The following is a 27,990-nucleotide window of genomic DNA, read 5'->3' as shown; positions in this document are numbered from 1 at the left end:
ATATATATAGATGTGTATATGTGTGTGTTCATGTGTGTATATGTGGGTGTATACACATATATGTATGTATATGTTATTCATATAACTATAATAAAGAGACATCCTATTCACTTTCCTCTCTACAAGCCAATTTGGCTCAGAGGGGAAATCACTCCTGAGAATGTGCCTTGAAATCAGACATTCAAAATATGTTTGTTCTACTGGGACAGGAATTGACACCTCCGTGGTTAAGATACTTTGGGAAAGCTCTGGGTATCTGGGACTACTCATTAAAACAAAATAGCTTTTTTAAAACCTTTTTTTGAAAATAAATTTCCTTTTAACTCCCTGATGGCAACAGATTTCTCCCCTGTGATAAGTCCCCTAGCAGCTCAAAAAGAATAAATAAATAAGCATGAAAATGACTGCCTGCAAAGGAGAGCCCCAGAAGCAGGACTTGAGCTTTATACGCCACCTCCACTGCTTGATTTTTGTGGGAAGACACCGACTTCTGTGTGATGTTAACCTGAACATCTGCCTTCAATACCTGAATTTTCATAATCTTCATAATCAGCGCTTGAGTCCTGAAGGGGCTGTAAGGACTTAAAATCAAGGATTCAGGAGAGCTGCACTACTGCAGTGTGTGGAGTAGCCTCCTGTTTATCTTGCCTCATCACTGCATGCTGGAGCATTAAGCTGCTACTGCTCTCTCCAGATTGACAGCGGAGCCATGTGACAATTCTTCAGAGTCCACTTGTGTTAATCGAGATAAATATTCCTTTGCAAGATGCAGCTGGTGCTCAAGGAGGCCTGGAAGAAACATTATGTCATTTAAGGAGGCTGATTTCTGATGATTTTGTTTCATGTTACAGGGGACTCGAGGTGAAGCTTTCAGTTCTGTGTCAGTGTCTATAATTACAGCAGTGATCTGGCTCTCCTCTCTCACCAAACTTGGTTTCTAACCTGTGTGCTTGTGTAGCTGTACTCATAGCTGCAGCTTTGTGGGTTAAACTCATTGCACGGAGGAGCAAGCTCAGATGGAGAGTTGTGCTTAGGGAAAGCTTCATTGAATGCAATTGCTCCTTTCTTTAAAAAATAACTTATGCATGACCTGATCCTTGTTCAAGTTAAAAGATATATCACCGAAAGTGTCCTGTTAGTGCTGTGCTCTTACTTCTTGAAGTGCCAATATTTCAGCTCATGGCAAGTAACTAAAGCAGTTTAAGAATTTCTTACCCAATGCCTGCCTGTCTACCGGCTTCTGGGCCCAAAATCCTTTTTTTCTAAGCTTCCTGAACAAACATTAATGTGGTTCATATTCCTTTGGAAAGAGGAATCTGTTTCAAACCTCATTCATCAGTCTACCCCTGTTTCTTCTCCTAACTAAACCTTTACATTGCAACTATCACTGTGCTTTCTCTCATTAATCACCTTTCAACTAAGTGTGTTGAAAATCTAGGTCATGAGAATTACCATCATCTGAAATTCATAAATAATTGGGAGAAAGAATCTGGTCAGAACAGCAGGAGAAGTAAGCAGATTTTTTTTTTTCTATAATTTGATTAGGTGTATAAAACACACAATATAAGGAAAAAAATTTGCAAATATTGTAAAATATATTCTGTTATTTCTTCTAATTACATCTAACTTCCCTTTGTTTTTCCCTCCTCCCTGACAAACGAAAACCACCAACAAACATACAAAAATCAATACCTTAACTAAGCAGCTGAAGAAAAGGTGACTGAAAAAATAATTTCCTCCAGTGTTAAAGTTGGTGTAAACAGTGGCTATATCAAAGATTAAGTAACTCTCTTCTCATGTGAAATCAGCTGTGCAATGGTCTGTAGGATGAGTAAGAGCCCACCTGATCCTTTTCATGACTGCAATTGAGAAGTTGTTTTCCCATTTGGTTGTTTTATTTTAAATTATGTAAAGCTTCCACTTAGTCTTTACTAGTACATGAGCAAGGGAAATTCAACAGATGGTGTCACACCAAGCAGGACCATCTTAGTTGAAACTACTTTAGCAGAAATTGCATTTGGCAGACACAGATACATTTTGGGGCACTGATGTTTTTGTTATAATTTTCTTAAGGTTTCTTTGTAGATTGAATTACTATCTTAGTATTCACACAGCTTCCACAGTAAACTACCAGTGGTGCTGCAAAGCAATTTTTCTTGTTTGGAGCCTGTATATAGTCCATTCTAAAAATAGGAAGAGAGATCTAGGTGATCAAGAGTTTATTTTAAGTGGCAAAATTTATTTCAGCATATTTCAAAATGTTTAATTTTGTATGCCCCAGCTTTGAATATAAGCTAGTCAGATGATACCTTGGCCATTCATGCGTCCTTGTGCTAGGTCTGGCTGGGACAGCAGCTGGCACAGAGCTGTGTTTTATACTTGTGATCAAAACAATGCTGATAGCACAGTAATGTTTTAGCTGTTGGTGAACATTGTTTGCACAGCATTAAGGGCTTCTCTGTTTCTCACTTTGCCCCCCAGTGAATTGGCTAGGGGTACACAAGACGCTGGGAGGGGCACAACCAGTCACATGACCCACACTAAAGAGATAATCCATGCCATATGCATCATGCTTAGCAGTAAAAAGAGAGAGAAGGGGGTTTAGGGAGGTTAGCCATCTTTTGCTCAGGTCCTGAATAGGATTTGGTCTGCCCATGGGAGGTTGTGAGTAATTGTCTTTGAATCGGACATCCTTTGGGAATCCAGGTTTGGCTTGATATTGTGAATGGGGCATTGTCTAAAACCTATATTTTGTTTTCATTTGAGGTCTATTTAATTTGTCAGTGCTCAGTTTGCCTTTGAGATAGATTTTTACTGGTAGAGCATTAGTGTCATTGAGGACAGTTCTCCATGAACACTATTCCACAGAGAAGGAGAGCAATATGATGAAAAGTGAATGTCTGGGAGCATGGGATCTAGTGTATCAAGAGCAGTGGAAAGCAAAGGACAATAAATTAACATTTTAAGATCTTCTTACATGTTAAATGAAAGAAAAGTTTTTGAAACTATCATCATTCATTGGTGCTGTCAGAGGGAAGAAAAATGATATCTTCTCTTAACTACAAATAAGTCTGTTGTTCTCCAGACTCCATCAAAGGAGTAATAAATAGTACTGATTCACTCTCTGAATTCTTGAAATTATAGCCAAAATGAGTATCATGAGAGTGAACAAAGCTGTTCTTATTCTTCTGGGTAACTTTGAGGGACACAATGGTGGTGAATGAAGCACTCACCATGACCATCTGTCATATATTCAGGAACAGCTGAAGCTCAGTAACAAGCAGGATTCAAATTCAAATTATATTGTTCAATGTCCTTACTCTACTGACATTCAAACAGACTGACTGAGTAAATGAGATCTGCTATCAATCCATTAGTAAATTCTCTGCCTTGATTTTTTTTTTCTGAAACTGCAGTCATGCCTAACTCACAAATATAAATGTGTAAGGCAGGAAGTCCCTTCATCAGAATAGTCTCTAATTTGGGGTACATCAGCTAGCTCACTCCCAAAGAAGGTCCAAGCTCCTCATACATAGGATATAAGCTACAACTATGCTGAGGGAGAGCATGTTCCTTGGCATTGAAACATAGTCATGGGTACTGGTAGAGCAGCCCTTTGAATAGCTTGACTTCCTTCAACTAGCAGTATCCCAACCAATTCCCAAAAAGCACTCAGGACTTAGCACAGTCCAGAGACTATTCCCGATAAATACTTTGGATGAAATCATGTGATTCTAGAGAATAATAGTGTTTAACAGGACAGACACAGGTTGTTCCATGACAGTTGCCATTGCTGCCAGATAAAAGTATCAATCAAGACTGTTTAATTTACTAAAGTCCTTTAACGTCATTCTACTGACTTTGGAGACAAGTTGTGAATGAAGCAAAACTGCTGGCTCTGTAGTAGGTGTAATGGCACCTATGTAGTCTGAGTCAAAGTTTTAGTACTCTCTGTAGTGACTTAAATAACTTCTCTTAAGTGACTTGAGTTCAGGTAAGTGAAATCATTATATTACTCTATCATACTTTCTGTGGATTTGGTTTTGGATGTTGTTTTCTTTGCGGTTTTGTTTGGTTGGTTGGTTTTGGTGGTTTTTTTTATAAACACCCAAGAGAAACAGTTTCTGACATATTCCACATTATTCCACTGAAGTTGGCCCTGATTTCACTAGGAGCACAGTTACCCCATAGTGCTGAACACTTATGAACTTCTCATTTTAGATACCTTTGCATATCCTGTTTGAAACAGTCTCTGCCATTCTCTGATTAGTTTCCTCTGCTGTTTTCCCAGTCAAAGCAGGGAACTTGGAATCAAATGAGCCTTGTAAAGGAAGAGATAAACAAGTTAACACACTTTTTCTGTCAGTGTGAACGGACATGAACTGCAGTTGCCCCTATCTTTATTGCTTTTTATATCTAAATTATGCTATACAGCATTTTGTGTCTTTCCATTTTTACCATGTATTCTGTTTCATGAAGTTTCATGGAAACTGAAGATATTTCAACAGAGGAAAAAAAAAAAAAAACAACCACAGTGCTATGTTTAATCAGCCTTGCATGTATATTTTTCTATTCTGTTAAATAAGTGATAGTGTTTTTCTCTAGGCTAGTGAATAAATTGCATATTTATTTTAGTTGAATTTGTGTTAGCATAGAAGGAAAAGTAACCACATATTTGAGCAAGGTTATGACAGTGGTTACTGTGAAAGCAGGTTTCTTTATCTAAAGTAATCTAAATTGGAGCAAGGCTGTAAGTCAAATAACAAAGGATCCTGACATAGCTGTGATATACTTAATTTCTTTTCTCATTAAAGAATGATACAGTGTCCTTAAGAGACAGTCATTTTCTGAGCATCTCAGGGGATCAGATTAATATGGAACTAGTAGTAAAGTCCTTAAATGGACTCAATCAAGACCAAGTGAAATCCATCCTAGGATTATTAGAAAGATAGAAGGAGAAATTACAAAACTCTATTAGTGTAGAGATCTGTCTTCTTATACACTATGGAAAAAAAGGGAGGAGAGATAAAGTGAGCTTTTCTTTCTCCTTGTCAGCTCTTCATCAGTTTCCTGAAAGACCTTGGAATGAGGTATCTTTTTTTTTTCCCTTTACTTTTTAAAATAACCCCTGGACAATTTGTTTCTGGGTTTATTCTCTTGACTTTAAATACAAGCAAGTCATATAACCTTTGTACAGAAGGCTCTCTCCTTGTTAAACAGCACTAATGAAGTGTACCTATCACTCACAAAGCGTCAAAAAGACATAAGTAGGATGTAAATGATATATAGGCCTCATACCACCTCTCTGACTGCACATAAGTTTTGCCTTGATGTTTGTGAAGCATTGTGAGTCTGGATGAAGGGCAGTATACCAGGTACAGTTATGTTTAACACTTCAATTAGAAGATAGGATTTTAGATTTGCAGAAGGAAGAAGTCTGCTTTTGTAAGAAGGCCACATGTTCATATACTTAATTTCCAGTGCAGATCCATACATTTTTATAGCAACATTATCAACGATTTTATTAATGGTTATATTAGAAAACATAAATACAGTTTTATGGTCATAATTCCAGCAGGGAGCTACTAGTTTCCAGAATTATTTTTTTTCCATCCACATTCTTGCCACTCTGTAATGAACTTTAGGCCATTGTCTTTCCATCTTGTGGTGGTGCAATCCTTACCCCCCCCCCTTTGTTGGGCTGCTTGGTGCTAGGTGCGATTCCACCCACATCCCCCGAGCTATACACCAGTCTGTGGAGATAAGGACTGACAATGTTAACGAGCCTGGCTCCTGCCCCTCCCGATTGCTCGGAAATGGTTAAAATGGCCCATCAACTCCTAAGGGCCTGGCACACCTGTGCCTGGGATGTGGTCAAATGGGAACAATAACAGAGTCGCACATTAATCAAATTCTTGTGTAACTGCTGGAAGGCACCAGAAGGCATTTGACAAAAGTCAATTATCTTGGACCCTATAAATGGCGACCACCAGGGAGACCCTTTGAGCTCTCCTGGATCGCAGCGGGCCTGTGACCAGCATCTCCCCTGAGCTGGGACGCCTCTCAGGTACCAAACCCTTAAGGTGCCGTCTGCTCCAGACGGAAGGCCAGGGCGAAGTCCTCCGCTTGAGTCTCAATTATCGCCCGTTGAGGAATGCCAAGGCATTGTGAGTATTTGCTCTAAACTCGAGAGGGAAATTTTCTTTGAGCTAGCTTCTCTTTACTCTGTGTGTGTGTGTGTGTGTGTGTGTGGGTACGTACCCTTGTTTCTGTGTGTGTATGTCTGTTCTGTGTTCATTCTACTGAATCTAAACACCTTTGTTTCTGTATGTTTGTCCATTTTGTTATGTGCATGCATGTGTGTGTATATATATATATAGGTACCGTTAAGTAAGTTAGTGTGAATCTTGTCATTTTAGAATCTGAATAAGTCGCTTTTCTTTCTTTTAGTATTATTATTTTATAATAAATAATAAATTGCTGTTAGTTATTAATAAACCTAGATTTCTTACTAAATATTACCGTGTCAATACTTTCATCCGCGACACATCTCAAATTGCTTTTGTGTCTCTTTTTGTCCTTGGTTCTAGTATAAACAAGGGACAATACCATTCTAGTGTAAAATCATAATCAAATCCATAAAAAGATTTGAAAATAATTCCAGAAAGCAAGACTGGGATGAGAAAGTTCTCATCAACCATCAACTTGTGAGCTGAGAGGTAGACCATAGCTTTGCTACAAAATGTCATCCTCCCCTGTTTCACAAATCTATAAACCCTCTCACTAAACAAATTCCATTTGTTCTCCTCTGTGCCCTTTAATTACCCAGTACTTTCCCATTAACTTAATTATTTAAGTGCTTTTCACTCCCATGCTGTTGCATGTACAGATGCTATGTGTATAATACATTAAACCTGCATAATTGACTTACATTTAAGTGTCACCAGTTGTGTAATGTTCTGTGTTTGTTTTGTATTCATGACACCATGAAGAAATTAAATGCTTTGTGTTAGTAAACAGAGCTGTGTTTATTGCTGCTCAGAGCCGGAGCAAACTGGGAAAAGACACTACTGCTATTAAAAAACATGGACTTGAGGAAACTGAAGAAGTGATAACCACTAGATCATCTGCATCAGCATCCTCTTAAACTGTAAATGTTTTTCTGCTAAAAACATGGGAAAACAGAAAGGACACATTTTGAGACTGACATTTTCCTGTATTTGAGAGTGTAACAGCTTAGCCAGGAAAGTACATCTCTGAGGAAGCTCAGCAAAATTGAAACATTAGTGGCTGCATATTTCTTAATTACCTGAGATCCTGAGTGGCCTGCTGAAAATCAAACCAACCAGAAACACTTAACAAAAACCCCAAACCAGCAGCCTCTGAAACACTTTCCTCAGATTTGTCACTATTTTCCACGTACCTTACCCAAGTGTTGAGATTAGGTGTAAAGACTCCAAACAAAGCCAGAATCATTCGTAAGGCCTTCTGGTAGCTGAAATCCCACATATCAAACACTGATGGAAGTACCTTCACAATATTTCTCAATGAAATAAATGTGGTGGGTTTGTCACCTTAAGTTTGAAGTTGTCAGTCAAGTACATCTGGCAAGGCCAAAATGAGTCAGGGGAAATTTCCTTCTGAGACAAGCCCTCTCTGTGCATTTCTCCTGGGTAAACTTGCCTTAAAGGCACATTGATCAGCAAGGGTTGGATAACTCAGGGACAGCACTGACATTCCTCTCACACAGCACAATCAGTCACCAGATGCCTCTCACAATGAGATGGTTATGGTCATAGAGTAACACGGTCTAGCCCAGCCCAGTAGGAATTCAATAAAAGCACTGGTATTCTCTGTAGAGAATATGATTATTCTATAAAAGAACATTGATCAAAATACTATATTTGTTACATTTTTTGTTTCCACCCTATAACTGCAAATTGAATACTGAGTGAGGTTAGATCTATATGGCAAAATGTACCTCTACAGTCTACATGTCTGTAGCTGAGCTAGTTGCCTTGGATCCCACCAAATTCATTGGAGAGATAGCTCAATATAGTTAGCAAAGCTTAGGATATGTGTCACCTAAAGTAGATCGTATGTTTGGTCAGACAATCTGTATGTAAAATCTGTGGTCTGTAGTTCTTCATGAAGTATACTGCCTATCTGGGTCAACAGTGAAACTGCAGGCATCTATACTGTAGCAACATATGCTCAATTCTGTTGCCTAAACAAAGGCATTTAGGGTTATATGAGATGCTGTAGCTCTCCCACTTGTCTTCTAAAATACCCTAGCTTTCCTAGAAGTCTTGTGTCTTATATACAAGCTCCATGCAGAGACCACTGATACTTTAAAGTGTCAAAACTGGTACAAGAGACATGCTTATGAAATGGAATCACATTTTTAATCTCTAATTTAATCTCACTCACAAAAACCTGAGTTTGAATAAACCTTAGTGACTAGTTTTGTCTGAAGAAATAAAAGAAAAATAGTAAAAAACCATACTCTGTTTCATTTAACACCAGTTAAAAAAACTTTAATTTAGAAAAATAACCAGTCTCAGATTTTAAAATTGGAAACTAAAATTGAAAATAAAATTAAACCTTTAATGTTTTACATTGTTGTGAGTGATCTTTTGTGTATTTTTGTTCTGAATTTCTCCAGGAATAAACACAAGGGAAGGAATGTGAGTGTTTGCTTTTCAGATTTGGGTATGGCTGGTGAACAATTATGCTCTTGGCTGTTGTTGTTACGAGTCTGAATTGCTCATCTCACTTAACTTAAGCCATCTGGGGCTGCATGTATATTGGTAAATAAAACAGGACCAGGGTGTGGGCTCAGGCTCTGGACTGTGCTTATCCTGAAATGTTCATCATGTTCCAACTAACACTTTCTCGAACAATGCCCAGTTGGTTCAGAGGCTAGCATGCACCAGAGACAAGTCCCAACAGGCCGTTTCGACAATAATGCACCAGGTCTGGCTCTTTACACTCTACAAAGCCATCTAACACTGTTCCATCAGGATGTGCACTCAAACACTACCATCTGCCATGCCCAAGGGTCTGTAACACACACTTTCAGATTTGTGGTGTGAAAACACCACTGTGAGAGGTTGCTATACAGCCATTATGTTATTTATGATACTTTGAACTGGAAAAAAAAAAAACAAAAAAAAAACCAAAACACACACACACACATTCTGTTTCTTTATGACTCCAAAGTGGCAATCACGGGGTCAAGAGGAGACACAGTGCCAAATACTATGCAGTATAGACGTGACTTGTCAGTGTAAATTTGCCTCAGAGCCAGAAAACAATCCCTATTTAGCAGCATATATAGAAGAAGGAAGTTACTCACCTGATCACTTCAGTAATCCTCTAATGAATGAGAAAAGAGGAACTTCTAAGCAGTCATATATATCCCACCCATATCACAAGTATATCTCAACATGGGATCCATCATCCTCTAGAGCTGCCTCTTCAATTGGCTGTAGTTGTCTCCAAACAGACACTGAACTATTAGATGGATAAAGTTAGCAGAGGTAAGTCCCCTAGGCATGAACAGTCTTATGAAGTTATTGGGTAGTTTCTAGTTTTCATTCTTACAATGAAAGGTTTTTTCCTCCCAATCCTATCTGTAAGATCCTATTTTTCTCTGTATGAGTTACCTTTCTTTCGGCAGCATTAGATCACATTACCCTCCAAGTAGTAAGTCAGCAGAAGTCATGTTTGTCATATAAACCCCAAGCATACACCATTCACATTTTAAGTGGACTGAGATATTAACATACCTGTCCTCTGTGTGCTGAACCATCCTCAAGGCAGATTTTTCTATCAATCACCTGCATTTAAGAAAGTTTGACATTTTAAAGAATTAGTAATGCAAAATTAAGCATGAAAATCAGTGGTTTGCACAGGATTTGTAGTAAATTAAATGGAGCTTGTTTCTCCAGTCGAAATTCACCCACTGATTAACACAAAACCTCTTCAAAGAGTTGAAGGTCAGTGCAACTGCTTCATAAGCCTGGTTTACACGTCTTACTTTCATTCCAGACTGTGTCGCCTCTGCGCCATGAGGGCAAGATTTCTTCGTTCTTGTGTGATTTCATTGACTGCCATATTCCATGAGATAATTTATCCCTTTCTTTTTCATCAGTTGTCTCGTGTGCCCTAGCTTCCAAGCAGTCACATGAGAACTACAGCACTTGGGTGAAACTGAGCTGGGAGATAAGGAGATTCTGGTCACATGAAAATATGGGAACTAGAGCCTGCATGGTGTAAATGAAACATCTTGTAAAATGAAACATCTTTTTTCTTCACTTTGAGCCCATGAGTGAGGATTGGAAGCTTATACATATTACTGAAATTAGGGGAAGTAATTTTGTATCTAAGGTTTGACTTATAACAACTGAAAACATTACATTGTTCTTGCTGTGTGTATCAACTTCTGATTCAGTGTCTCAGGCTGGTGAACCTGCTACTACCCATACACACATATGCATACATCAAATGCAGATGAGATAGAAGGAATAGCGAGTGCATATATTTGATGGTAGATGTTTTTTGTCAGTTGTAGAATAAAAAAGAGGCATAAGTGAATCATAAATGTTGAAGGACAAAGTATCTGAAAGTCAAAAAAATTCAAATCAAGGACCACGTTGTGCATTTGATTGAAACCTGAATAAATTTTAGGATGTGAAACAACTACTCTGATATAGTCCAGAGGTTGACCTGTGAGGTTACATAATTAAGAGTTCACCTGTATTACACATCCTGCATACCTTTTTGGTGCAAACAGTGCTAACAAAAATAGCAAATATCAGTTTATTATACTCAAGGAGAGGAAAGAAAACTACTTTGTGAAAAAGGCTGAGTCAATATAGAGCTTTTCATGTCTGTTTTTGTCATTTCCTAGTATTTCTCCCAATCACCTTTTGTGGCTGTTTTTGAAGACAAGATCCTGGAGTAAGAGGATCCCTTGCTGTACAATCTTACTGAGAGGAGTGGGGAATGGAGATTTCAGCTCACCCTTATAACAACAAAGGCTTAGCAAACCTTTGTCATCTCATGGGACTGAGAACAGATCACTGCACATGGAAGAATGTTCTGGAGGATGGGAAAAAATCATTTTGTGTTCCATTTACTTTCTCTGATCTAAGAGTATGCCAGCATGACCTACTGCACAAGCCAGTGGTGCAAAGAGATACTCAAACTGTTCCTTTATGCATAGTCACTGTACCAGGGAGTTATATCCCAGTTCCTCATCCATAGCTATTTTCTATCCAGCTATTTGTGACTTTGGTATCCATTTTTACTAAATAATGCATAATAATATGTAGATATGTTCTGCATGGTTACCCTTTTCATACTTTGATAACTACCCAGGACCCCTACTGAGGACATCTCCAGTGGAGTGGAGCACATGGCAGAGTTATTTGCTGACGTGAGATAGTAGAACCTTACATTACAACTTGGGGTTCACCCAGTCATAACACTGCTCTCAGACCTGACTCACACACCTATTTGGCAAGGGCCACTTCTTGTTTCATTTGGAATGGTGTGTTGGGTTTACATGGCAAGGTTTTGGTAGTGAGAGGGCTATAGGGGTAGCTGCTGTGAGAAAAGACCAGGAGCTGCCCCCATGCCAGACAGAGCCAGGTCCGGCTGGCTCCAAGATGGACCCTCTGCTGGCCAAAGCTGAAGCCATCAGTGATACTGGTGGTGCCCCTGTGGTAACATGTTTAATAAAGAGTAAAATGCACTGTGTAGCAGCAGAGTGATGGGTACCTCGTGGCCAGACAGGGTTAATCTACCAGACATGGTCACCACCAGGTCAAGTGTTTCCATACTTGTGGAGGGAGTGTGGTCATAGCCGTGACTTCATAAGCTTCTTCAACAAGATCAATCCAGTTCATAATGTTAGTTGCTTTTCACAGTGGATAGTATGATATTTTTTGTCCAAAAATATTTAGAAGTAGTGATCAACAAGATGGCTTTACTGTCTTACTCATCCTGTAAAAGATTTTACACTTGTTAGTTCTTCAAACCAGCTCTAGTGATGGGTGCTGGACCCTTCTCCATCTCTGAAATCATGACTAGCAGTGTTAGCTAAACTGTAAATTCTTAATCTCTACTGTCTGGGTCAAGATTTCAATTTTGAGAGGTGAGGAGTTTAAGGAATGGAAGGGTTCACGTTCTGACATCTTATTTTATTGTGGAACAGAAAAAAAACCACAATAAATTATCTTCCATTATTTACATAGGTTATAAAAATGCAACATCTTTCCCACAGCTCACTGCCACAAATCTTTTCAGTGCAAATTCTTTCATTAGATCATTTACACATATAAAAGAGACAGAATAAAAGTAATATTTAAACATACCATATACATCCATGGGCAGATGTATGTGTATTTACATAGAAAGAGAGGCACGGGTGTAAATCAATGGCTTCTCTGTAAAGGTTTTGATTCTCTTTCATCATATGCTGAAATATTTGACCTATTTCTGGGGAAAATCACTGGCCAGTGAACGAGATCTTAACATTGTTGCTTAATGATGCTGCTTAACAGAGGAATTAAAATTCATATTTGAATGCATCACCTTAAGCAACTTCTCAGTCTGGAGAAAAGACTCTCAAACTGGTTTAAATGAAAATATTTTAATATAATTTAATATAAATATTCTGATATACATATCCAATTAGTTATAAAAATTTATATCTGTCATATATGTGAAATTTGGAATTGTTTTCCTTTCAATAAGTGGCTTTCTTTTCTGCCAAAAAGTTCACAAGTTTGAGCTAAGCTATGTTGCCGTGTCCTGTGTTCATGCAGCAGTGGCCCTGGGGAAAACAAAAATGACAATTTAATACAAAAACACAGTCAGGGATACGTGGGTGGCAATGACAATGGCAGAACCATGTCTCAAAACAGGAGTCAGGTTTTAAATACCAGATTGCTGATCGTGGTCTAAAAATATCCCTAAAATATTCAGCTGAATATATGAATGTATTCATGATTACCTTATAATAAACTTGTTGTATGTGTTTTTATATCCCTAGGTCGTTTTAATGCTTTTGCAGCTCTTTGTGACTGCATGCAGTGACAAGGTGGAATGTGATTGCTTTGTAGTATCTGAGATGTTAAGAGATCTGTTTAAACTCATCAGAGTATCGGATTCTCTTCTGAACTTCATATCCAAACTTATATATGATCATAAAGATTTCTCCCATGAAATTTGGGACTGAGAAACAGGTCAGAATTCAGTTTTCCCCAAGAAAGTTTGTTTTGCTAGAAATTACATTTTTAAATATCGAAAGAGTGAAATGCTGAAATAGTGATTTATTGGATATGTTCAAATTTCTGAGTTTCTTATTTTATTTTAAAATAGTTTAACAATACATTTAGTTATGACTGCTGTATCCTGGAGTCCAATATGCTGTATGTTTTATCTCTTTTTTTTAACAAAAAAATCTATCTTTTTTATATATAAAAAAAGAGGGATGTAGAAGAAGAATAAATGTAAAGCCACAGTGTGAGAGAGTGAGTGACTTGTTTTTCCTGTGATGAAAACAGGATCAAGAGTGTGAAAAAATTGAAACAAATTTAGAACAGCCAACAGAAAAAAAACATGGCAAATCATACATAGCTAACCTTGACATAGACTCTTTTTTTTTTTTTTGGGGGGGGGGGGGGGCGGGGAGGTGTTAACGATGACTCAGAAGCTCAGAATAAATCAACTACATCATAAGAGAAAAGCAAAACTATGTGGAGGTGTATAAGCAGAAGATCTATGAAGTAAGTCTTCTGTCCCACATGTCTAGATTGAGATATCACAGTTGAAGAAAAATGTTAGCTGGCTGGATAAATAAGGAATAAGAACAAGAGTGATCAGAAATTCACAATCCATTGTAAGGAAATAATTAAGTAAGTCAAAGTAAATTGGAAAAATCTTCAGTGAGTAAAAACATCACCGAGAAACAGAGGGGGAATAAATCAGTTCCTATATCTACCACAGATAGGAGAAGAAGCAATGGCTAAAAATAGAGGAGGAGACATTAATGTTGGACATTAAGCGCGATATTCTATTAGTGGGAACACAGAAGAGTATTGCCTATAATAGTTGCAGGCTTTTCCTGTGGTTGGGAATTTTTAATTAAAAGTTGAACGAATTTGTATACAGAACACTGTAGGGACAGTAATTCTCTCCTTAGGCAGACGGACAAAAATCTACTTATATTCTATGATTTTTCTAATGAGTTCAAGTACTTCTTTAAAGAGTCAGCTGTTTGCTGTGCACAATCTAGCGGTGATAAAATGCTTAATATTGGTCCAGTACAATAATGTGCTGAATCTGACTAAATAGATTTCACCAAGTTCAGCAATTTTAGCAGCACAAGAGACTGGAATAAAAACCTTTAAATATATCTTTTCAATGACCTCTTAATCACTTGTAACAGTCTAAGCTGCTTCAAGAGGTTGCACTACATGTTTGTTCAAGAGACAGGAATTCACATTATCCTCGTAATACTGACCAACAGAAAAAAAAATCCAGGAAAATATATAAAACTATTTTCCTATAAAATCTGTACACTTGCGTTGTATTTTATAGCTCTTTATGGCTTCAGTGGAATATGTTTTGCTTCCCCAATAAATTGTACTGAAGAATAGTTAGTCAGAGATACAAATAAGTACTGAATTATTAGAATTTATATTCAAGGGAAAATGGTAATTAAATAATCTCCATAAATAAAGAAAATGTGGTTAAAATAGTTATTAAATGCTTTTGGAGAAGATTAAAAAATAACATTACCTAACAATGTTAAAATATAAAGTTTCCATTTAATATAGAGCTCAGAAATGCTCAGTAATGTTTTTGCATTTTGTCAGTTATATATATGTAAGGAAAATAGTATCTATGCCTTCTAGATATCTTTTAATCATGTAAAATTAAAATGTTTTAGATGACTCTAACAGAACAGGGACCTAAAAGAAACTTCCTGGATCACCAAAACCAGTCTCAATGCTATCACAGGCAACCATAATATCTAATCCTTTCACTGCATTGATAAATGTTCATGTTAAGATTCAAGAGAGCTTTTTATTCTCACCTGTCCTGCTGGAAAGCTCTTTAGGACCTCACAGCTGTGATAGTTAGAAAATTTCTAATTTCCATTCCAAATTTATTCATGACCAGTAATAAAGAATCATCTCACACTTTATCGGTGAGATAATAAATGTCATTTCTCTGTAACAGGATGAAAGTCAGCCGAACAGATTGTGAATCCCATAAGAAAAGAGTGGGGGAAAAAAGCTCAAACCAGATACAAATGAAATTTACCATCAAGGCATTAAACAAAATATTGTTCATTTTAATAATATTCTTCATACTTTGTCTCAAAACCTAATTTTGAACATCTTAGCTTTTACAAGATGATACGTTTAACCTGTGTACAAAGGATGTTGTTTTTAACTGTTCCTAACAAGTGGATGTATATTCTTTACAGAAAGAAATTAAAACACCTGTAACCTGCTCCAAATGAGTAACTTCTCTGGTTATTTACTGCAACTATTTGGATCAGGTCTTGTCTGTTCTAATAAGTTACACATCATGTTCATGAGATGCCTACAGCTATGGAACTAAAAGTACATGTAAGAAGAAAATTAAATTCAGAATGAAAATATATCTAAAGCAAGAGGTAGTCAGTTTTAAACCTCTGGTTCCAAAAGGTTTGCACTGGTTTATACAAGGTAAAACTTTGGCTCATCGTTTTTCTGTATACATTTTTTTCTTTCTGCATAATGTATTCATCATCCTAATCTTCAGGCACATATGGAAAATGAAGAATGACAGTTCTATATATCCCTGGATGCATCTTGTTGTCCATCTGATAATGAACTGTCTTTTCAGAAGGAATCCATATTACAGAGAATTTTCCATAAGGAAATTTGCAGGACCATTCCCCTTATTTCATTCTTTGGATACTTTTATGAACCTCATGTAATGTTATTCATCATGACTTCAGAATTTCCTGTCAGAGCTGTTTGCTCATGTGGTCAGAGCAGAGGGCCAAGATGCAGGAGACAGATTTATTCCTTGCTATGTATCAGCTTTTATAGCTTTAAATGGTGTGAAGGACATTTTTCATTACCTATAAATTTCTCTCATTATTACTTTGAAAAGGGTGAATTTTGCCATATTTAATAAATGTCTTTTTCCACTGTGTTTCCCTAAGAAAAAAGACAACAGCAATTACAGTAATGAAAAAGCAAAACATTTAGGTCCTAAATTAGACAGGAGAGATTTGAGTCTTTAGTTTCAGATTCTTCATTGATGCTGCATAAGGCAACAGTGTTGTAACAGGTGCTTTCCATATTAATTCCTACTTCTGTTGAGAACAGCAGCTGCCAGATGAAACCTTATTCAGGTGGCTGAATTTGTAAAACAGTCAGGTAATGAATTACATCTTCTCTTCATGGTGATTTTAAAACTTTGTGACCTTGAATATTCCCAGCATACTCAGTCTCTGTGCTAAATTCTTATACATTTTCTTCTGTTGTTCAGCTTCTGACCCCTTGCATCACTTCACCGATTTCAGAGAGGTTCCTAGTAGCAATTATTATTTCTTAATTCATACAATATGACAATATTAAGTGGGGTGTGTGGTGTTATATTTTTTTTCTTTTTTCTTCCCTTCAGAGTATATTATATGATCCCTTTTGTGATACAGGGGGTTGTTTTAAGACAATTTTGTTATGCAAATAATTGAGCATAGCCAACCTCCCTTTCAGGGTTTGATTTTCTGTTTGTTTGTTTGTTTCCTTGGTTTTTTTTTTTTTTTAAATGTCTTTTTAAGAATTCAGTAAAATACTTAAGATCTAGATATTTTCCCTCAAAATTAGTAACAAATTCTGCACAGATTCTGTAGCAGCAGGAGGAACAAGCTCCATTTCAGTAACCCCAAAGAATCACTCTGCTCTGACTCCCAAATTCACCTCAAAACTATTCACCAAAGAGATACAGGTGTAGGGATGCTGCCTTTTAAGAGCAGGCTCTGATTTAAAGCTGTGTCATTAGTGTTGAATGGCTGTCTGAGTGAACAGCAGCAGCAGCTTGAATGAGAGGCTGAGGATAGCCAAATTGGATATTGTACAATATATATTATTCAAATAGATGGAGGTGTGAGGCTAACATCTGCTTTACTCTTCTTATGTGTGCCAAAACATTCATGCACTCAGTTTTCTGTTATTCCAGGAATCACTCAAGTGCTTATTGTAAGTAGTTTCAATAAGCTGGAACTTCCTCTCAGGTACTCATCCAGCAGTCTGCTACTGGCCTTGCACTGGAGGAAAAAAGAAAAATCCCAGCTTTGATAGGAAGAGTCTGGTTTTCCCCAATTTTTTGTCCCAGAAGAAGAATATGGTGCAGGGTAAGCAGAGCCAGTACAGCCTCTATTGAGATTTGTTATCATGGAATGTTTTATGAACTTGGATTTTTAGATGGTATTTCCTTGGCGGGTCTTCCTTTCCTTCCTACTTTCAGTTTTTTTTAATAGAGCATAAGAAGTGGGAAGAATCTTTTCCTACTTTTCCACTTCAGGAGAACTAAAGAGCTGCATTCAGTTAGGACTGCGTTCAGTTAGGACTGCGTGATAAAACAAACCCAGATTCCCTCTCCTATTCATGCTCTTAAAGACTCCAGGCTTTCTCTACAAGGGGTGTAAAAGGCTGTTTCTCCCTGTTGAGAGCTGGCAGTAATCAGGCTTTCTGGCAAGTGCTCCTCTGTGTGCTTCATGGAGATGAGAGGATGCTTGGTCTTCTCCATAGGTCTTTCTTCCTTCTCTGCTAGGTACAGGAACATCACTGATAATCCAGTATCCAAATACTGGAATTTCCAAGACTGTGTGTTTGAGACAAGGTTTGTTGCATTACTATTTTTCACACATAAAGCTGCCTCACACACACACAAAAAAAAAATCTATGAGGAAGGTTCAGTATATGGAGGTGGGACAAACAGGTTAAATGTTGTAGTCATGTTGATTCAGTGACACAGGGACAAAAGATGGTGTCAAGGCTAGGTTTTGAGTGCTGACTTGGTAAAGTGTGTCAACCACCAGTATATGCTCTTTTTCTTCTTTTTGGAAGGAAACCTACATCATCTGGTCAGGACTGAATCCAGAATGACTTGTTTCTATGTTGGTGGTTTTTTTTCTGGACTCCTGTTCCCCATTTATTGTACATCATGATGCAAAAAAGGAGGAACAGAAAGTAGAATGAGGTCTATAAAATGACTGTGCAAAACAGTCGTGCCATGATGGTGGTGTGGGAAGCTCTGCAGCTTCCTCCCACAGCATTCAAAAAAACATAAAAAACCTTTCCTTGCATCTCTTCTGCTCTCTCAAGCACAGTTTTCATTCAGGTGATAGAAATGAGGAATTGCTGGGAACTGCAGTTTCAGAGGGCCGAGTTAGTGTAACCAGCTCACCAGTGAGCAGCAAGAGTCTGGGTCACTGATGCTGAACAGAACGCATCAGCTGCCCAAAGTCCAGCTACCAACTGGCTCCTAATTTCATATAGGTCTATATATTAAGTCAAGAATGAACTGCTGTGACCCTCCATTTTCATCTTTTTCTAACACCGATGATATGAAATAATAATTTCTCCATTCATTCTATAATGTCTATTTAAAATAAAATACATATTTAAAATGGGAAAAAAATATCCAATTTGATTTAAAGACTTCAAGTTAGAGAAATCCTCCTTTCCCTAACGTAATCTTTTCCCTTGTAAAAAGAAAGTGTCTTGCTTCTAGCCCATGTAATTTCAGCTTTCAGCTCATCCACCCACCCATTTATTTCACTTTGTAAATGTTCACTTTGTTGTAGTCTGTTCATGGGTGAAGCACAGAGATCAAGCTTTGGAAGTATTTGCCTATAATTCAAGCTTCCTAAACATCAATGAATTTCACAGCTATTTTTAAGTCTTTTGTGATTGGCCATTTTTTTCATATATAGACATTAAGTCAATTCCAGAATGATCTCACTACTATTTCTCTACTCCCACTTGATGTTTTTCAGTTAATGTATTCCAGGTTCAAGTCAGTCCCCTTTCCTACAACAATTTGAAGTCTTTATTCAGCTATCTACTTCCATAATTTATAAGTTATTTCTAATACTTCATTCCAAGATCTTGTTCATCAGCTTGCAAATTTGCAGGTATTCTGCAAAATGGTGTATAGCTTCACTCTTATTCCAAGTGATCTATCTTGGTCTTACACATTTGTCAAATATTGCATCCTTGACAATTTTTACTGGAAATAATAGGATGTCAGCACTGGGTCCCCACAGTACTTCACCATTAATAATTTCTCCCTGAAACTGTTATACCTTTTAAACAGGTCCCTATTACATTTCAGTGCGGGTCATAAGTTCAACACCTCTTTTACGTTGCATTAACAGGTTCTTCAAAACATCATGGTGAAGGAGCATGACACACCAGAGACAACTGGAGAGAAGATACTAGGTGGGTTTGATTGAGTGCAACAATTTTGCTGCTGTCAACCCTAGCAGCAATTACCCGGCTGCACATAGAAGACAGCTGTAAGGATACTCTGGAAAGCATTTATTGTATTGACTTTCAACTGTACTGAGTTGAATCAAAAAGTAAGCACTTCCAAAATGCATTCATTTACAAGAATGTGTGCAGAGTCCTTCTGAGTTTCTTTCACTCTTAATTCCTTTTTTATTCTCCATGAGGCATAATGTGAGCAGGAGAAGTGAAGGAAATATAATTCTTCCCCAGGAAATTTGAAACTCAGGTGTTTCTTTACAATGAGTGTTGCCTTTGCACTTAGTTTGGCTTCTCAGAAGTCGGTTTGTGTGAAGCAGGAAAATGAATGATCAGATTCTCCATCCTGATATCTGTTTTATCTGCAGAACTCGTTCTCCACACATTGGGTTTATTACAGGTGATGAGGGCAGATTCTGTGAGAATTTCTTGTTCATACAATGATGGCAAATCACTGAAAACTGAAATCCCCTCTCCTTTTCCCCAGCTGTCTGCCATTCGTCAGCTAAGCCACCTCAGTATTTGCTGACATTTTCTGCTTTCTGCTTTAATGTGATTAAACTTGTGATACATTGTCAGAGGGTTTAGCCAATGGCGGGATTACAAAATGCCAGACACATCACTGCTAGTTCCACTCAAGCTCTCCTTAAATATGTTCCTTTTTGATACAAATTACTCATGATCTGTGAGTGGCAAACCCGATCCCATCTATTCCAGCAACTCCTGTGAAAGCTGAGAGGTTAATAGTTCATTTAGAATTTGACACAAAAATCTAGCCAGCAATCAAGTAAACTTTTTGTTCAAAGTTTGTAGTGGTGAAAAGAAGGAACACGTGTTACATTCTTAATCTTTGGCACACAGCCACAAAGTCAACAAATTAATTTTGTGGAATATACACATGAAGTCAATAAACATTTCCTGGAAAAATTATTCCTGCCTTTTCCAACTACAGTTTAAAACATATGTATATACGTATATATACGTGTGTGTATATAAATATATATACATACATACAAACACTGTCCATTCAGATGGATTGGCTAGTCACTTAGGACTAGAAGGTACCATTACCTTCATCACTGAAAAAAGGAAGGGAACCTTGCTGAAGTTAACTTTTTCCCAGATGCCTTCATGCTCCTAGTATCAAAGTTATTGGTTGGCTACATCAGAGCTAATGATTCTTTATTCCCTTTTTCCTATGCCTTCTTAAACTGAGGTGGGAAGCTGAGTGAAGTCCTACCCAGCCATCCCCTTTAGGCCTATGAGGACGCATGGTGCCTGCTATGTTAGCTTTGCCATGGCATGCTGCCAAAGCAAACCTCACCCACACCACCAATTGCTTTCAGTTTTTTTCTGAAGAACCACCTCACAGTGACAATGTGTATTTATTGATAACTCAATAACATCTAGCCCTGAAACAGCTGGAAATGAACACATGTTCATTATTCTCACAGGTGTTCAGAGGGCCAACCCAACCACATGTCCCTTTTTTTCTTTTTTTCTTTTCACTTACATCCCCCTGCTACCACTCCTCTGTGTGTGTGCTGTGTCATCTTGTCTTACCCCTTTTCACCCTATGTCAGATCACTCCCCTGGTGAAATTCGTGGACCCAAACATCATTAAGTGGGACCTACCCAAGGAGGAAATGAAGCCATAACCAGTTTAGGGGTGAAATAACAAGATTCTGTATCCCTTGACCTGGTACTATTTAACATGACCAGCAAAGAGGAGGGTTGTGAGATGGTAGGGGGGGCAGGGCATGAAAGGTATTTGATCAAAGGATTGGAAGAGTTATAATTCCCTGTGGGATGACAGGGCCATATGGAAACCTGAGATTTGTGTATCTGTGTGACACTGAGGCAACTGTGTGGGGCAGGTGGTTGTGAGGACTGCAGGCTCTGGGGCTGTGCCTGGAGATCAAAGCCTTGTGGAGATTGCAAAGGACCTCAGGTCTAAGCATCCTTCCAGCAGTGAAACCAGCTGCTAAACCTGAATCCTGCATCTTGTTGGCACAGGAGTGTAATCCTTCACACTGCCATGAAAGAAGGAACAATATTTCATTCAAAACCAGATTTGTTACTGATATAGCTTCATCAGTCCCCACTGCTTGTAATGAAGAGGAAATGCAAGCTTCTCTGCACATGTTTTATCTCTATGTTCCTGCTCTATTTGTCAGTGATTTCCACCAGATCTTGTAACACATATCAGAATGAACTTTCTCTATCTCACCCTGAGGTCTCTGATGGGACACATAAGGTAGTGTGTCAAAGTGTTCTTAAATAATGGGGGGTGACTGGTGTGAAATCACTTCATCCCACACACTGTTTGGCCATTGCACATGATTAATCAAGAGTTTATGACTACTAGAAGACATGAAGTTCCTGCCAAAATATTCTTTAATTTAGCTGGAATGTAAACAAACATAAAACATCAACAAAGACCCTCAGTGCTTATTTGCATAATGAAGAGCTGTGTTTGGTGGAGATCAAAAATGTACCTATTTAACTATTGTGTTTCTCATAGTTAATCACACTTGAGCCTTAGGTAATTGAAAAGTAATACAAGGTTAAGTACTGCATGGCATTTTATTTTTATCACCTTCTTTTTATATGTATTCTATCAAAAATGTGAAGCATACTTAGTCAATAAAAATCATTCAACTGTCCTAGAGAATATTTATTGGATAAGAATATTGCTTTTTAATTTATGTGTATATACATAGCAAACTGGCTTTTAGGGAGTGAAAAGATGAAAAAGCTCAAAACAAAACCAGAGCTTCAATAAGGTTATGCAGTTACAGTGCTGAATTTTCCAGCTGTGGAAAAGGGTAACATCTGAAACTGGGGCTGAAAGAATGGGATGTGATGAAAGATAGTGACACAAGAAGTGGGAATGCAAATACAGCAACTGGAGGGGTCCTTTTCCTTAAGGAAAACAGGACCATCACTATTTCTTACTGTTTCTGAACCACCCTTTCTGTCCCAACAGGCAGAAAGCTGAATGAGTGCAGCTACATCTTCCAAGTCCTACATTTTGTTTACAATTATCTTGTGTGCTCTTAATTTTTTGAGTTAAACTCTGTTCTTGAGATAAACACATGATTTTTATAGCTCCTCTGCCCAGCTCTCAATCCTCACATCCAGTTGCTGTTGCCATCAGATCCGTGACTCACAAACATTCTGGAAGGAAAGTATGACCTGAAAAGGGGTGAGTAATAACAGAAAGACAGGAGACTGTGCGATATCTGAAGACAAGACAACAGCAGTCTGATTGTGAGACTCACATCAGGGTGTTGACGATTAATGGGAGAGATGAGCTAGCACATAGCTGTGAGAGTGTCCTGCTCTTCTCTTGCCCTAATGTTTCTAAGACCATCTCCCACACTACATCCCAGCCCTCTCTCCCCACTCTGGCTTTACATATTTGCTTTTTTTGCCTATTCTGGCTTGTCTAATATATTCAAATTTCTAAAATGATGCCCTTTCTAATAGTGATGCCTGCCTCTGGCATATCTTAGGCTGTCAAATTTCCTTAAGTAAAGCCTCTCTAAGTCTGTTTGCAAAGGAAAAACATGCTACAAATAGCAGGGGGAAAATGGCCCATATTAAAAAAAAAAAAAAAAGTTAAATTACAGCTATAGAATAAAACATTCTATGACTTCTTTAATATTAGGATGTCACTGCCTGTTATAAACCTCTCTTCCTGAATGCTTCCCCACCCCCGCTATAAAAATCATATGTCTGTATGACAGTCTTATAGACAGGGTATAGATAATGAGATCACCTCAGCCATGATGAGATCCAGAATATAAAGAACAGAGACTTCAGACATATGCATATTATTCATATCAAAACTTCTGAAATGATCACAGATGTTGGACAAGAAGGATTATTTTTATCAGCTTTTAAATACCTCCCATCTACAAACAAAGAAAGCACAGCTTTCTTTAGTTGATACAATTACAATTTTAGAGATGATCTATTTGTTCAGAGGGAAGGAGGGGGAGAGGTGGTGAAAAATGGGAAAGAGTCTAGATAAAAATACTTGAAGATTTTATGCTAACCTGAAGTTGTCTTGTTTGTGTAAAAGTCTTTACACACTCTAGTTACATGACCTTTCACTATTTTGTAAATTATTTCATACAAAAAGCATTTCTGAAAAGATTTCTGAAAGAAAATAACAGACTTTTTCCAGACATGGATCTTTGGTGTCTGTTTCCTTGTTTGGTTTTCTCATTGAGAAACAGGAGAAGAGACCAATGTCCTTTTGGGAAAAAGACAAAAGGAAGTTAGAGCATGGTTGAGGATGAAAGTCTATTGAAGAACAACATTTGCTTAATAGTATTTTTAACATAAATGTACTTTTAAAAATAAAGGGACTAAACCGTAATTAATTAATTTGTGTTATCCTCTTCTTTTTCTTTCTCTGTGATCTAAGGATTATTTGCAGGTTACTTCTATAGGCCATTACAATTATGCTCACTAGTAATGATTGTGAGTCCTAATGGTATCATACTACTGTCAAATGAACTCCCTTTCCTAAGTCTTACTAGAGATGATGACTGTGGCGGGTTGACTTTAGCCGGCTGTCAGATCTCCCCCAGCCACTCACTCACCCCTTCCTCTGCAACAGCATGGGGGAAGAAAATGAGATGAAAATGTTCATGGCTCAAGGACAAGGAGATCACGTAACAGTTACTATCACAGGCAAAACAGACCCAACCGGGGAAACAAATTTAATTTGTTGCCAAATAAAATAGATCCAGATAGTGAGAAACAAAGACAGCAATTAACACCTGCCCCTTCCTAACAAAGAAGAATGGTGTCTCTCTTCCCCCCATACCTTTCCCCAGTCCCACCTTCTCCCCTTCACTCCCTACTTCTCTCCCCTCCAAGGGGCGCAGGGGTTGGGGCTGGGGGTTGCGGTGGGTCCCTCGCAGCCCTCTGGGCCGCTCCTCCCTCCTGCCCCGTGTCCCTGCTCCAGCCGGGCCCTTCCCTGGGCTGCAGTCCTTCAGGGACAACCTGCTCCCGCCTGGGCTCTCCACGGCCGCAGCTCCTGCAGGAAATATCCCCCCGCTGCGGCGTGGGGCCCTCCCCGGGCTGCAGGGTGGGTCTCTGCTCCCGCGGGGTCTCTCCAGGGCTGCAGGGGATCCCTGCTCCGGGCCTGCAGCACCTCCTGCCCTCCTCGTCCTCCGGCCTCGGGGTCCCTCTGCTGCTGCTCCCTCCTTGGCTTCCTCCTCCTCTGCCTGGGCCGCCTTTGGCCCTTGCTGAAACCTGGTTTCCCCCGGGCGCCCCCAGCTTGGCTGAGGGGCTCAGCTGTGTCCTGCGCTGGGGCCGTTGGAGCCGGCTGGGACCGGCTGGGACCGGCTGTGTCCGGCACGGGGCAGCCCCGGCCTCTCCCCACAGAGGCCGCCCTGCAGCCCCCTGCCAATGCCTGGTACAATATTTCTGTAAGTTGCAAAATATTAACCTTCTTTAAGATTGAAATTAATAGGAATTAGCCCATATTCACATATTTTAATACATGTTATAGTTGCATTTTGCAACTTGCTAAATGTTGTTAGGTTATGTGATGAAAGCTCATATGCACATGCACAAAGGAAGACAGAGAGACAAGTGCAGGAGGGGAACCCCAAATAATATCATGTGATGGCTTCTCCCAGACCCATCCCAGGAGCCATCAGCCCATCAAAGGCCTGTTGGCACCAGCCCTGGGGCAGCCACAGGGGCACAGTGGCAAGTGGGAACAAAATTGAGGGACTCAGAAGAAGGGACGCCCTGTCTAACCACCCTCCATGATGGTTCCTGTGATGGGCCTGGGATCTAACAGTTAACATTTAGGAAGTCATGAAATGCAGCTGTAAGTTAACATGCAAAAATCTGTGAAACACCAGTGAAGACCAAGCTGCAGTAGCCAGTGAGTAGCTAATGTGGTCTGGGAGCCAGGGATGTCTCTAAGGGTGACACCACAGTGGGTTTGGCTGTAGGGGACCAGCTCGCTCTGCCTCTCTCTCTCGCTCTCTGTGTGACAGCCTGCACCAGCAGCTGGAGTGGGGCTGTCACCTCAGGGATTTGTATGTCCAGGTGCCAGCAACTGGATAGAATGGGATCCAGGGGCATCTGCTGGGTAGACTGAGTGTCTGAGCCTAGCTGTTGGAGGGATCCACCTTGTATGGATGGAGATCTCTAAATTTTCACTAGTTGACCTCCATCTTGCTCACTAGTGGACCTCCATCCTGCTCAGCCAGAGACGAGAGCAAGATGAGGCCTTTGGTGCTGTGTGTGTCCATGTGGGTGCTCTGTGTGTCTCTATGTGATCTCTGTGACCAGCCATGTGTATATATGAGGTGTATAGGTGTGCTCTGTGTACATGTGCCTACTGGGAATACATGCTCAGCCTTGCTACTCGTTGGACCTCTGGACATGGAGATGCATCAGCCTTTCCTCTCTCGGGCTGTCATTCTGGCAGAATATATTTTCCTTTAACATTAAACATATCTACTGAATATTCTGGTCCTGCTGCTTAAAGAAGTATAGGATAATGCACTTACCTTTTGTTTCTATCTAGTAAAATCAGGAAAGGAAACAGAGTGCTTTGAAACAGAAAGATCTCTCTGTGGAAACAGATTTTTGACACACGTTTTCTGTGAATATGAATCAACTCACAAATCTTTGTTGATGCCCTTATCCCCAAGTCACACCGGTTCAAAACTGTGTTTGGATACTGCAGCTGCCCCTCTGTCTATTTAGATGTCAGAATGTCAAAATCTTATCAATTTTTTGTCAAAATGTGCTGGCAGCTGCAATGATGGAGGTCTATGATCTAAAAATACTCCCACATTTTGTGAAATATATCAAACATTTCCCTTCAGACTAATTGGAAGCAGTAGTCAAAACCTTTATGTTATAGCATTTCCAGTGAGGAAAGGTGCTGCCCAAGGAACTTGTGGCTTACCCAGAACCTGCTTTAGACAACAAATAGATTCCCCCAGCTTCCAGTCTGAAGGATCTGCAAACAAGTCTTTAAGAGGAAAGAATAAAACAAAATTACTATTGAGTTTATAGGTGTTAAAGACATGGGTATTTTCAAGAAGGTAATTTCACATTTCATTGAGATTTTTAATAAAATTTTTTGACTTTTAGTTTTATTTTTCCTTCCTATGGTGAAATGAACATGACTTTGTGCATTTACATTCCTTCCTTCCTTCCTTCCTTCCTTCCTTGGTTAAGTAAATAAGGGAACATCAAAACAAATTTCACTCAGTAGAACTCAAGGTGAAAGGCAACTCGGAAATACCAGCTAACCACTCAATGACAGTGCGGCAAAATCTTTTACATTAAAATGGTGAACAATTCCTCTAATCAGGGATGAAACAGGGAGTGCAAGATTTAAAACCTTAACTTTCCACGTATTTTTGTGATGTGTATCTCACAAGCATCCTTATATGTCCAGTCTTCCTATAGTTACTCAGAGACTGGTGCTGCCGGTCCTGTTTCACTGTAGTATGCCACTCACTGACTCGAAACATATTTTTCAAAAAGTTCCAGCCACCACATCTATCCTACACAGCAAGGATCTGCAAAGATTTCACAGAATCACAGAATGGTTGAGGTTGGAAGGGACCTCTGGAGGACATCTTGTCTGATTGCCCTGCTCAAACAGGGCTACCTAGACCCAGTTGCCCAGAACCGTGTCTAGAAGACTTTTAAATACCTCAAATGAGAGACTCCATAGTCTCTCTGAACAACCTGTGGTAGAGCTTGGTCACCTTCACAATAAAAAACATTTCTTGATGGTCAGAGGGAACTTTCTGTGTTTCAGTTTCTACCCACTGCCTCTGGCCCTGTCACGGAGGTAGCATTGAAAATAACGTGTCTCCATCCTTTCTGCACCCTTCCTTCAAGTATTTATACACATTGATAAGATCCCCCTGAGTCATTTCTCTTCTCCAGGCTGAACAGTCCCAGCTCTCTCAGCCTTTCCTCATATGTGAGGTGCTCTTCCTGGTCCTTTGCTGGACTCTCTCCACTATGTCCAAATCTCTCTTGTACTGAGGAGCCCAGCGCTGGACCCAGCATTTCAGGTGTGAAGTCACCAGTGCTGGAGGTTAAGATCACCTCCCTCAAGCTGATGACAATAATTTGAATAATGCAGCAGAGGATTCCATTCGTCTTCTTTGCAGCAAGGGCACATTGCTGGCTCATGTTCAACTTGGTGTCCACCAGGACCCCCAGGTCCTTTTCTGCCAAGCTGCTTTCCATCTGGGTGACCTCCAGCATATACTGTTGCATATGCACGTCTGTATGCAGTCCTGAGATTATTTTATGTGTTTACCTGGTAAGAAAAGACTTAAGGTCTGTGAAATTCAGTGGTTAAATTCTCATCACTTTTTTTTTTTTTGCTATCACTGGGGCCAGGATT

This window comes from Strix aluco, chromosome 1 (genome assembly GCF_031877795.1).
Source record: "Strix aluco isolate bStrAlu1 chromosome 1, bStrAlu1.hap1, whole genome shotgun sequence".
NCBI classification, from domain to species: Eukaryota; Metazoa; Chordata; class Aves; order Strigiformes; family Strigidae; genus Strix; species Strix aluco.
Note: the sequence above shows the minus strand (reverse complement) of the source record.